The sequence below is a fragment of the Hyperolius riggenbachi genome, chromosome 11 (genome assembly GCF_040937935.1).
Source record: "Hyperolius riggenbachi isolate aHypRig1 chromosome 11, aHypRig1.pri, whole genome shotgun sequence".
Taxonomy (NCBI): Eukaryota; Metazoa; Chordata; class Amphibia; order Anura; family Hyperoliidae; genus Hyperolius; species Hyperolius riggenbachi.
In genome coordinates this window covers 137852494-137862497 of record NC_090656.1, presented here as the reverse complement: position 1 = coordinate 137862497, position 10004 = coordinate 137852494, and positions in this window count along the sequence as shown.

The window sequence follows — 10004 nt, the reverse complement described above, 5'->3', positions numbered from 1 at the left end:
GAGTGCACCTGTGTGTCATCTAATGTCAGTACAAATCCAGCTGCTATGTGACGGCCTCAGAGGTTGTCTAAGAGAATATTGGGAGCAACAACACCATGAAGTCCAAAGAACACACCAGACAGGTCAGGGATAAAGTTATTGAGAAATTTAAAGCAGGCTAAGGCTACAAAAAGATTTCCAAAGCCTTGAACATCCCATGGAGCACTGTTCAAGCGAGCATTCAGAAATGGAAGGAGTATGGCACAACTGTAAACCTACCGAGACAAGGCCAACCACCTAAACTCACAGGCCGAACAAGGAGAGAGCTGATCAGAAATGCAGTCAAGAGGACCATGGTGACTCTGGACGAGCAGCAGAGATCTACAGCTCAGGTGGGGGAATCTGTCAATAGGACAACTATTAGTTGTGCACTGCACAACGTTGGCCTTTATGGAAGAGTGGCAAGAAGAAAGCCATTGTTAATAGAAAAGCATAAGAAATCCCGTTTGCAGTTTGCCACTAGCCATGTGGGGGACACAGCAAACATGTGGAAGAAGGTGCTCAGGTCAGATGAGACCAAAATGGAACTTTTTGGCTAAAATGCAAAACGCTATGTGTGGCGGAAAACTAACACTGCACATCACTCAGAACACACCATCCCCACTGTCAAATATGGTGGTGGCAGCATCATGCTCTGGGGGTGCTTCTCTTCAGCAGTGACAGGGAAGCTGGTCAGAGTTGATGGAAAGATGGATGGAGTCTGCAAAAGACTTGAGACTGGGGTGGAGGTTCACCTTGCAGCAGGACAACGACCCTAAACATAAAGCCAGGGCAACAATGGAATGGTTTACAACAAAACTTATCCATGTATTAGAATGGCCCAGTCAAAGTCCAGATCTAAATGCAATCGAGAATCTGTGGCAAGATCTGAAAACTGCTGTTCACAAACGCTGTCTATCTAATCTGACTAAGCTGGAGCTGTTTTGTAAAGAACAATGGACAAGGATTTCAGTCTCTAGATGTGCAAAGCTGGTAGAGACATACCCTAAAAGACTGGCAGCTGTAATTGCAGCAAAAGGTGGTTCTACAAAGTATTTGACTCAGGGAGCTGAATAATTACGCACACCCCACTTTGCAGTTATTTTTTTTAAATGTTTGGAATCATGTATGATTTTCATTTCACTTCTCACGTGTACACCACTTTGTATTGGTCTTTCACGTGGAATTCCAGTAAAATTGATTCATGATTATGGCGGTAATATGACAAAATGTGGAAAACTTCAAGGGGGCCGAATACGTTTGCAAACCACTGTATCTGCCTATTACTTGTCTACAGGACGTGAGTAATTGAAACATAAGTCTTTTCACCATGGATCAGGTACTTTTTACCACGTTTCCAGCTGAATAGTGTGTATTACATAGCGCTCAGTTCTTCTCTGTTCATTTGACTATCATGTGGGGAAGCCGGTAGCCAGGGTGGGCATGGAGAAAGGGCTAGGGGGTGTCAGTCCGGCCAGGAACGGGTAGCCCTAAGTGATGTGATGTCCAAGCGGGCAGCAGTAAGGCAGCGGCAGACCAGGCGCACTCACTTCCTGTTTCTACCTGGTGCCGCCCCCCACTTCCACCACCTGAGGAAGTTGTGTCACTCTGCATCATGGGCGGCCCGAGGCCTGATGAAAAGCAGTGACATGCATGAAATTTCTCCCCTACTTGCTTATCACACTTGATAATTGTGTCTGCTCCTACGTTGTTTGTGTTTTTGCTATTTTGTTTGTTTGTGTTTATATGTAAAAGTTTGCATTGTTTTTTTCTTTTTGGCTGCAATAGTGTCTGAATCACACACCTGAAACACGTATGCAGCTAATCCAGTCAGACTTCAGTCAGAGCACCTGATCTGTGTGCTTGTTCAGGGTCTATTACTAAAAGGCAGAGGATCAGCAGGACATCCAGGCAATATGCATTGTTTAAAAGGAAATAAATATGGCAGCACTATATCCCCCTTGCTTTAAGTTCCCTTTAACCTTCAAATAGCATGCAATTTTTTATCCTCAGTACTAAATTCCTGACATTTTTTTGAGTTCCCATTGACTAGAATTAAAATACAAATCACACATCACACACAAAAATAAGCAGACCTGCCGCCCAAATTTAAAACAAAGAAAAACATTAATTTGTATCTGAACACAAATAAAATGTAATATCACTCAAATGCATTACATACGCAGTCAGAAAATCGCCAAGCATAATTGAACCCTGCCTTACTGCCTCCTGACATCAGTTATCATTAGATTTATATTATGTGGCTCATGTAAAATCTTTAACTAGGGTAGGTCTAATAGCGTTGATGATCTGAGTGTATAATTAACTCTGCAAGGTTTACAGAATGTCTTCCTTATGACATTACGTCCATGAACTGAACCAACATTAGATTTAACATACTCAGGTTTTGCAGCTCAATAGGAACTAATGGAAACCGGAAGTTGATGACACACTGCCTATAAAAACGGACCTTTCTAGCCCTCTTCCTGTATGCTTTCTATGGTACAGTGGCCATCTTTGTTTGCAGACACATGTGCCCAGCAGGGTTTGACTTGGATTCCTCCCAGTACGTGCTCAATTATTTGGAGAGGATGGCAGAGGTTAGACCATACAGCATAGAAGACCTGATTGTCCAAGTGCAGGCTCACCTGCCCGTTGGGATAAGGGGCACCCAGACCACAGTAACCTCCGGAGGTGCAGGAAGTTGTGGGAGGAAATTGCCAAAATCTATGTGGAGGGATTCGATGAACTGAATTGGAAGCGCAAAACTGTGCAAGGTATGTTTACAACAATTGATTGGGGGGCTTGTGGTGTTGCATCTGTGTTTTGTTGTTTGGGGTGGGTTTCATATTGAATATGTAGCATGCAGGCCTTGCCTACCCACGTGTGTCTGGGCCACAGGCCTGTAGGCCTGTGATGGCCTGCGGCCCAGACACGCACGCTCTGCGTGTACCCATGTCCCACCCACGTTCAGTGCCACCTATGTCCCACCCACGTGTGTCTGTGCCACCTGTGTCCCACCCTTGTGTAAAAACACATGATTGGTTCACACGATGGCCAGGGGCCCCGGACCTCTCTCACTGGCCAGGGCCCCAAGGCCAACATGCGATACCTGGAGGGGAGTGCAGGTGGGCCTGGACCTCTCACACCCAGGCTCTGGACCTCTCACAACCAGAAAACCCACCAACACTTCCTCCATATTGAATGCTAAATTCAACACACACAAGCAATAGAACACAGCAGTACATGCATCCAGCTACATTTAAGTGGTCACCAGGTACTTGTCAGCCAATCAGGATGCACTGTCATACACCCTTTACCTGCCATACTACATCTAGCAGCCATTAGCATTCAGGTGGGAGGCTTCAGTTGGACGCCATCGCAAGATTGCGTCGCTAGCAGGACCTCCATGGCTGACAAGTACCTGCTGACCACTTAAATGTAGCTGGATGCATGTACTGCTCTGTTCTATTGCTTGTGTGTGTTGAATTTCCCACCCATGTGTGTCTGGGCCGCAGCAAACCTCCGCATCGGCTGAAGTGGAAGTACATTTGGAGGTTCAGAAACGTCCACTTTCTCCTGGCGCACAAAATTGTGGCGAATGCATGCTGCCTTGACAACGTGGACAGCGTTGTCCGGTTTCAGCAGCAAAGGTGTGTGGAACATCCTCCATTTTGACGCCAGGATTCCAAATGTACACTCCACCATTCGCCGAGCACAGCTGAGCCGAGCATTGAAACAGGTCTGCTTCTCACTGAGGCCCCTGTCTGGATATGGCCGCATCACATGGGTAGACAAGGCAAAAGCCTCGTCTCCCACAAACACAAAGGGTTAAGCGGGTGTCCTTGTCCCAGGCTATGGTTTGTCACGGTTAGCTGTAGTTGGTCTTTCTCCAGGCGCTGGTACAGGGTCGTACGCTGGAAAATGCCAGAGTCAGTGGATCTCCCGTATGACCCCACATCCACGTAAACAAACTTGTAGTCCGCATCCGCCACAGCCATTAGCACAATGCTAAAGTACTTTTTATAATTGAAGTAATGGCTGCCACTCCTCAATGGTTTCTGAATCCTAATGTGCGATCGCACCAACACAATTAGGAAACTTGCACTGGGTCCAGAATAGGTCTGCGATCTCCTCCCATTTTTGGGTGTCCAGAAAAGGCATATATGTGGGTCTCAGCCTTCTGCAGAGGATTCTGGAGGTCCTCACAATGATGCCTGCCACCGTGCTCTTCCCTATCCTGACTGTTACGTGTAGTGATGCATACGTTTGTCCAGTTGCGATAAACCTAGGAGAGAAATAATCAAATTTTTTTTGTCTTTGCAGTTGAAAAATTCAAAACCAGATGGCGAAGTGTTCAGGACGCCTATGTAAAGGATCTGAGGATCTCAGCTAAAGAACAGCGGAGTTGAAGAGGCTCCTCAAAAAGGACACCCTACTGCTATGCGAGACAGCTGGCTTTCCTAAAATCTTCTGTGGACCCTAGAGAGTAAGTTCAACTACTTTGACCATTCACCGACAACACATGGTATATGATTTTCACCTACAACACATGGTATATGATGTTAACATTCTCCTTTGAATTATCTACAGGACTGAAGATAGTTTTATGGAGGATGTGGACATGGACAGAAATGAGATCTATCTACAGGACAGTGAGGAAGATTTTGAGGATTACATCCTTGATGACTCTATCTTGGACAAAGACTACACTCCACCAGCAAGACGAGACTCATCTGACTCCAGGAGGTCTAGTGAGGACTTGGTACTCCCTGATACTCCAGCCCCTGTACTCCCTGATACTCCAGCCCCTGTACTCCCTGGGACTACAGCCCCTGTACCCCCTGGTACTCCTGACCCTGAACCACCCACACAGGACATTCCACTGGCACGGGCACCCGCACCCGCACCCCCTCGCACTACTCCCACCCAAGTCTCCCAAACCAGAGTCCGACCAAGTGAGGGCACCCCTCCAGCAAGTAGGCGTAGAGCTGCTCCTGGTCCTGTACCCACAAGAAGGGAGACCGAGGCCGAGATGTCAGGTGCAGTATCAGGCCTACTAGGCATACTTACAAGCCAGGAAACTATCCTAACTAGGCAGCTGCAGGATGGGGACAGAAGTCATTTAATGAAGGGTTATCGTGCCCATATCGAGTCACTACAAAAAGAGCTAGAGGTTTTGCACGCGCACTACCAGGGCGAATTGAAACTGTTACATGAACAATATTGAGCACAGTTTGACCAACTGCAAATGCAACACCACCACCAAGTTTCACAGTTGCAGCAGCGGATGCAACAGATGCAAAATCAAAGTGCTGACCTTATGCAACACCAATCGCACCGAGCCTATCACACCCTCATGTCCCTTCTTCCTTTTGTGGACAAAGTCCCAAGTGTCAACATGCTCGCGTGCCAGTACAGTTTATTAGAGGCCGTCAAATCTCACATGGACCCACAATTTCAAACTCAACAGCCCATGTACAGAGCACCTCCACCTCCACCTGTCACCTGGCAATAAAATTCCCAAAGCTACCAAGGGTATAGAGGGAGTGCTTTTGAGGAAAGAAGGTACTTAGGAACAAGTACAAGCACTTCCACGGTTAGTACCCCTGACACTCCTGACCTCACAAGTTCACCAAACCTTTTCCTTGGAACTGGTGCAGTGTAACGAGCGGCGGGGACACAACCACCGCCGTCCCCGCCTCTCAGCTCGGAGCCCCACACGCTGGCTTGTCGCCGGCGCGTAGCATCAGAGCTATGCGTGCGTGCGGCCAGCGGCGAGACCTTTACGCGTCTCCCAGGCACGTCAGCTGACCAGCTGGTCGGCTGACGTCACAGGGAGCACTCCTCGCTCCTGATTGGCCTAGCTGGCGGGGGCGTGTTTGAGAGTCCCCTGCCAGCATAAAGACAGCGAGCTGCCAGAGGCGTAGCTAGGGTTTTCAGCACCCGGGGACAAAGACTATTAAAGCGCTCCCTAAGGTGAAGGGGCGTGGCCAAATGTGGGCGTGGTTATGGGTGGAGCCAAATGTACATGGAGGTTAGCAGGCTCACGCTCACCCACCCTCCCTCAGTATGTACCTTCCAGCATGTTCCAAGACAAATTCAGCAATCATGAGCCCCCCCCCATCAAGACAAATTCCGCAATCATGAGCAAACATGAGGCCCCCAACATGACCAACTCAGCAATCATGAGGTCCCCAACAAGACAAATTTAGCACTCATGAGGCCCCCAACAAGACAAATTAAGCAATCATGAGGCCCCTAACAAGACAAATTCAGCGATCTTGAGGGCCCCAACAAATCATGAGGCTCCCAACAATACAAATTCAGTAACCATGAGGCCCCCAACAAGACAAATTCAGCAGTCATGAGGCACATAAATAGACAGCATTTCACATAAATAGGCAGAATGCCCCCTTAATATGGTAGACACCTCTCACCTGGCAGCAGTTCCCCAAAATACACTCAATCTGACAGCAGTGGTTCGCCAAAAATAGGTAGCCCCAGGTCTATAGGTGTCCCCAGAATAGGTGGCCAGCAGTATAGATGTCCCCAGAACAGGTAACCAGGGGTAGAGATGTCCACAGAACAGGTAGCCAGGGGTATATGTGCCCAGTATATGTAGGCAGGGGTATGTGTCCTCAGTATATGTAGCCAAAAGTATATGTGCCCAGTATATGTAGCCAGGGGTATATGTGCCCAGTATATGTAGGCAGGGGTATATGTGCCCATTATATGTAGGCAGGTGTATATGTTCTCAGTATATATAGCCAGGGGTATATGTCCCCAGTATATGTAGTCAGGGGTATATGTCCCCAGTATATATAGTCAGGGGTATATGTCCCCAGTATATATAGTCAGGGGTATATGTCCCCAGTATATATAGTCAGGGGTATATGTGCCCAGTATATGTAGTGGGGGTACATGTCCCCAGTATATGTAGTCAGGGGTATATGTGCCCAGTATATGTAGCCAGGGGTATATGTGCCCAGTATATGTAGCCAGTGGTATATGTGCCCAGTATATGTAGCCAGGGGTATATGTGCCCAGTATATGTAGCCAGGGGTATATGTGCCCAGTATATGTAGCCAAGGGTATAAGTGCCCAGTATATGTAGCCAGGTGTATATGTGCCCAGTATATGTTGCCAGGTGTATATGTGCCCATTATATGTTGCCAGGTGTATATGTGCCCAATATATGTAGTCAGGTGGTTATATGTGCCCAGTATATGTAGCCAGGGGTATATGTGCCCAGTATATGTAGTCAGGGGTATAATATGTGCCCAGTATATATAGTCAGGGGTATATGTGCCCAGTATATGTAGCCAGGGGTATATATGCCCAGTATATGTAGCCAGGGGTATATGTGCCCAGAATATGTAGCCAGGGGTATATATGCCCAGTATATGTAGCCCGGGGTATAATATGTGCCCAGTATATATAGTCAGGGGTATATGTGCCCAGTATATATAGTCAGGGGTATATGTGCCCAATATATATAGTCAGGGGTATATGTGCCCAGTATATATAGCCAGGGGTATATGTGCCCAGTATATATAGTCAGGGGTATATATGCCCAGTATATGTAGGCAGGGGTATATGTCCCAGTATATGTAGGCAGGGGTATATGTCCCTAGAATAGGTAGCCAGGTGTATATGTGTCCCCAGTATATGTAGGCAGGGGTATATGTCCCCAGACTAGGTAGCCAGGTGTCCCCCCCCCCCCCAGCAGGAGGGGAACAGCGCAGAGAAGAGGGAGAGCTGTGCGGACAGCGAGGAAGGGGGGCAATCTCCCCCTCCTTCCCTCACCTTAGGTGCTCTCCCTCCATCGCTCTCCCCTCCATTACTGTCCGGGTGGCTGGCAGCGGCGGGCGGAACTTACCTCCGTCTCGTCGCAGCGCCGGATGGATCTGCCGCTACTCTGGTCTGGTCCAGATCAGAGCAGCGGCTGCGCACCCGAACTTCCGGCGCTGGAGCGAGACGGAGGTGAGTTCCGCCCGCTGCGCCAGCCACCCGGACAGTAATGGAGGGGAGAGCGAGGGAGGGAGAGCACCTAAGGTAAGGGAAGGAGGGGGGAGATTGCCCCCCTTCCCCGCCGTCTGCACAGCTCTCCCTCTTCTCTGCGCTGCTCCCCTCCCCCCAAAAAAACAAACCCTGCAACTCAGCTGGGCGCCCTCGGAGACCCGGCGCCCTGGGGCACTTGTCCTACCCCGACCCCCCCTAGCTCCGCACCTGCGAGCTGCCATTAGCTCGCTGTCTGTTGTTGCATACACTTCGTGCTAGCCCTCAGACCCTAGACTAGATCCCAGGTGTTGAGGTCAAGGACTTCACACCTAGCCTAGGAAATATTGATATTGTATTGATTATCTGTTTATGACTCATGGCTTAACTCTGACTCTGATCTCGTTTTCTGATTCTGTACTTCCGCCTTTCTGCCTCTGTGTTGCTGAACCTCTGCCTGATTACCGATTACTCTCCTGCCTCCTGATTCTGTACCGATACTTACCTCTCTGTTGCCAAACCTTGCCTGTCAGACCATCCTACTCACCAGTGGGCCCTTGCCACTGGTGGGGTGTGCTCTCTGTTGATACCCACCAGCTCCTCTGGTGCGGTCTCTTTAAACTAAAAAGTTACTGTTGCACCAAACACTTACACTTGGTATCCTTTAGCTATTCTTGTATTATTGGTGATACTGCAGATCACCACATAACCAGGAATAGCGTCTGTATTATAGGTGATTCTGCAGATCACACATAATCAGACGTCTGAGTAGCTGCACACGATCACGACAGAACAACAGACCAACAGTTATGCAGGCACTGTGTGCACAAGTCCAAGCCTTGACCACGGCCGTAAACAATTTAACGGCCACGGTCAACGAACAGCAGACCCAGATCAATCAGCTGTCTGCTGCAGTTCGGGCTTTACAGGACTCCAATTCACCAGTGCCATCCCCTCAGGTCATGGAACCGAGAATTCCCCCGCCAGAGAAATTCTCAGGTCATCGTTCTGATTTCAGAAATTTCAGAAATCGCTGCCAATCTTTTTTTGAGCTTAAGCCAGTATCTTCCGGTACAGAACAACAGAGGGTCACCTTTATTAAAACATTGCTTACGGGGGACTCTCAGTCCTGGGCCTATAGTTTATCCGAGGCTCATGAAACCTTAGAATCTGTGCAGAACTTCTTTGACGCCATGGCCGTAATATATGACGACCCTGACATCTCCACTACCGCTGTGAGGAAGCTAAAGACTCTCCGGCAGGGTCATAATTCGGTGGAGAATTATGCGGCAGAGTTTAGATGTTGGGCTGTGTCAGCTAGGTGGGGACAGTTTGCTCTACTTGATTGTTTTCTGTCAGGCCTATCAGACTCTGTCTCAGACATTATGTTGAGTCACCCAGAACCCAAAACGTTAGATGAAGCAATCAGTTTGGCAATCAAGATTGATCGTAGGGTCCGCTACCAAAAGCAGAGCAGATCCCGAGGCGTTGTTAAGCCTGTTTCCATGGCTGCTTCTTCCTCTATCTCCTCAGATGAGCCAATGCAGATTGGCCATTCTCGCTTATCAGAACTGGAGAAGAGCAGGAGGACAAAGGAGGGTTTATGCCTGTATTGCGCAGAGAAGGGCCACTTGGCACAGGTCTGTCCTAAGAAGGCAGAAAACTCCTCCGCCTAGGCGTAGTTAGAGGTTCTACCCTAGGCGAGCCAGTTTACCTCTATCAGATAAAAGGTTACTTTTACCTCTTTCTTTTTGTGGGAGGATAGAGTTATACATACCCAGGCATTCGTGGATTCTGGTTCTGCAGCCAATTTTATGGATGTGGAATTTGCACATAAATCGGGTATTCCCGATCTGCCATTGGACAGACCTATTTGTGTTACTGCTGTGGACGACTCTCCGCTTCAGAATAACCGGTCCCTATCTCAGACTCCTCTTCTCCCTTGCCAGGTGGGGGTGCTCCTCAGGGAGAAGATTCAGTTTTTT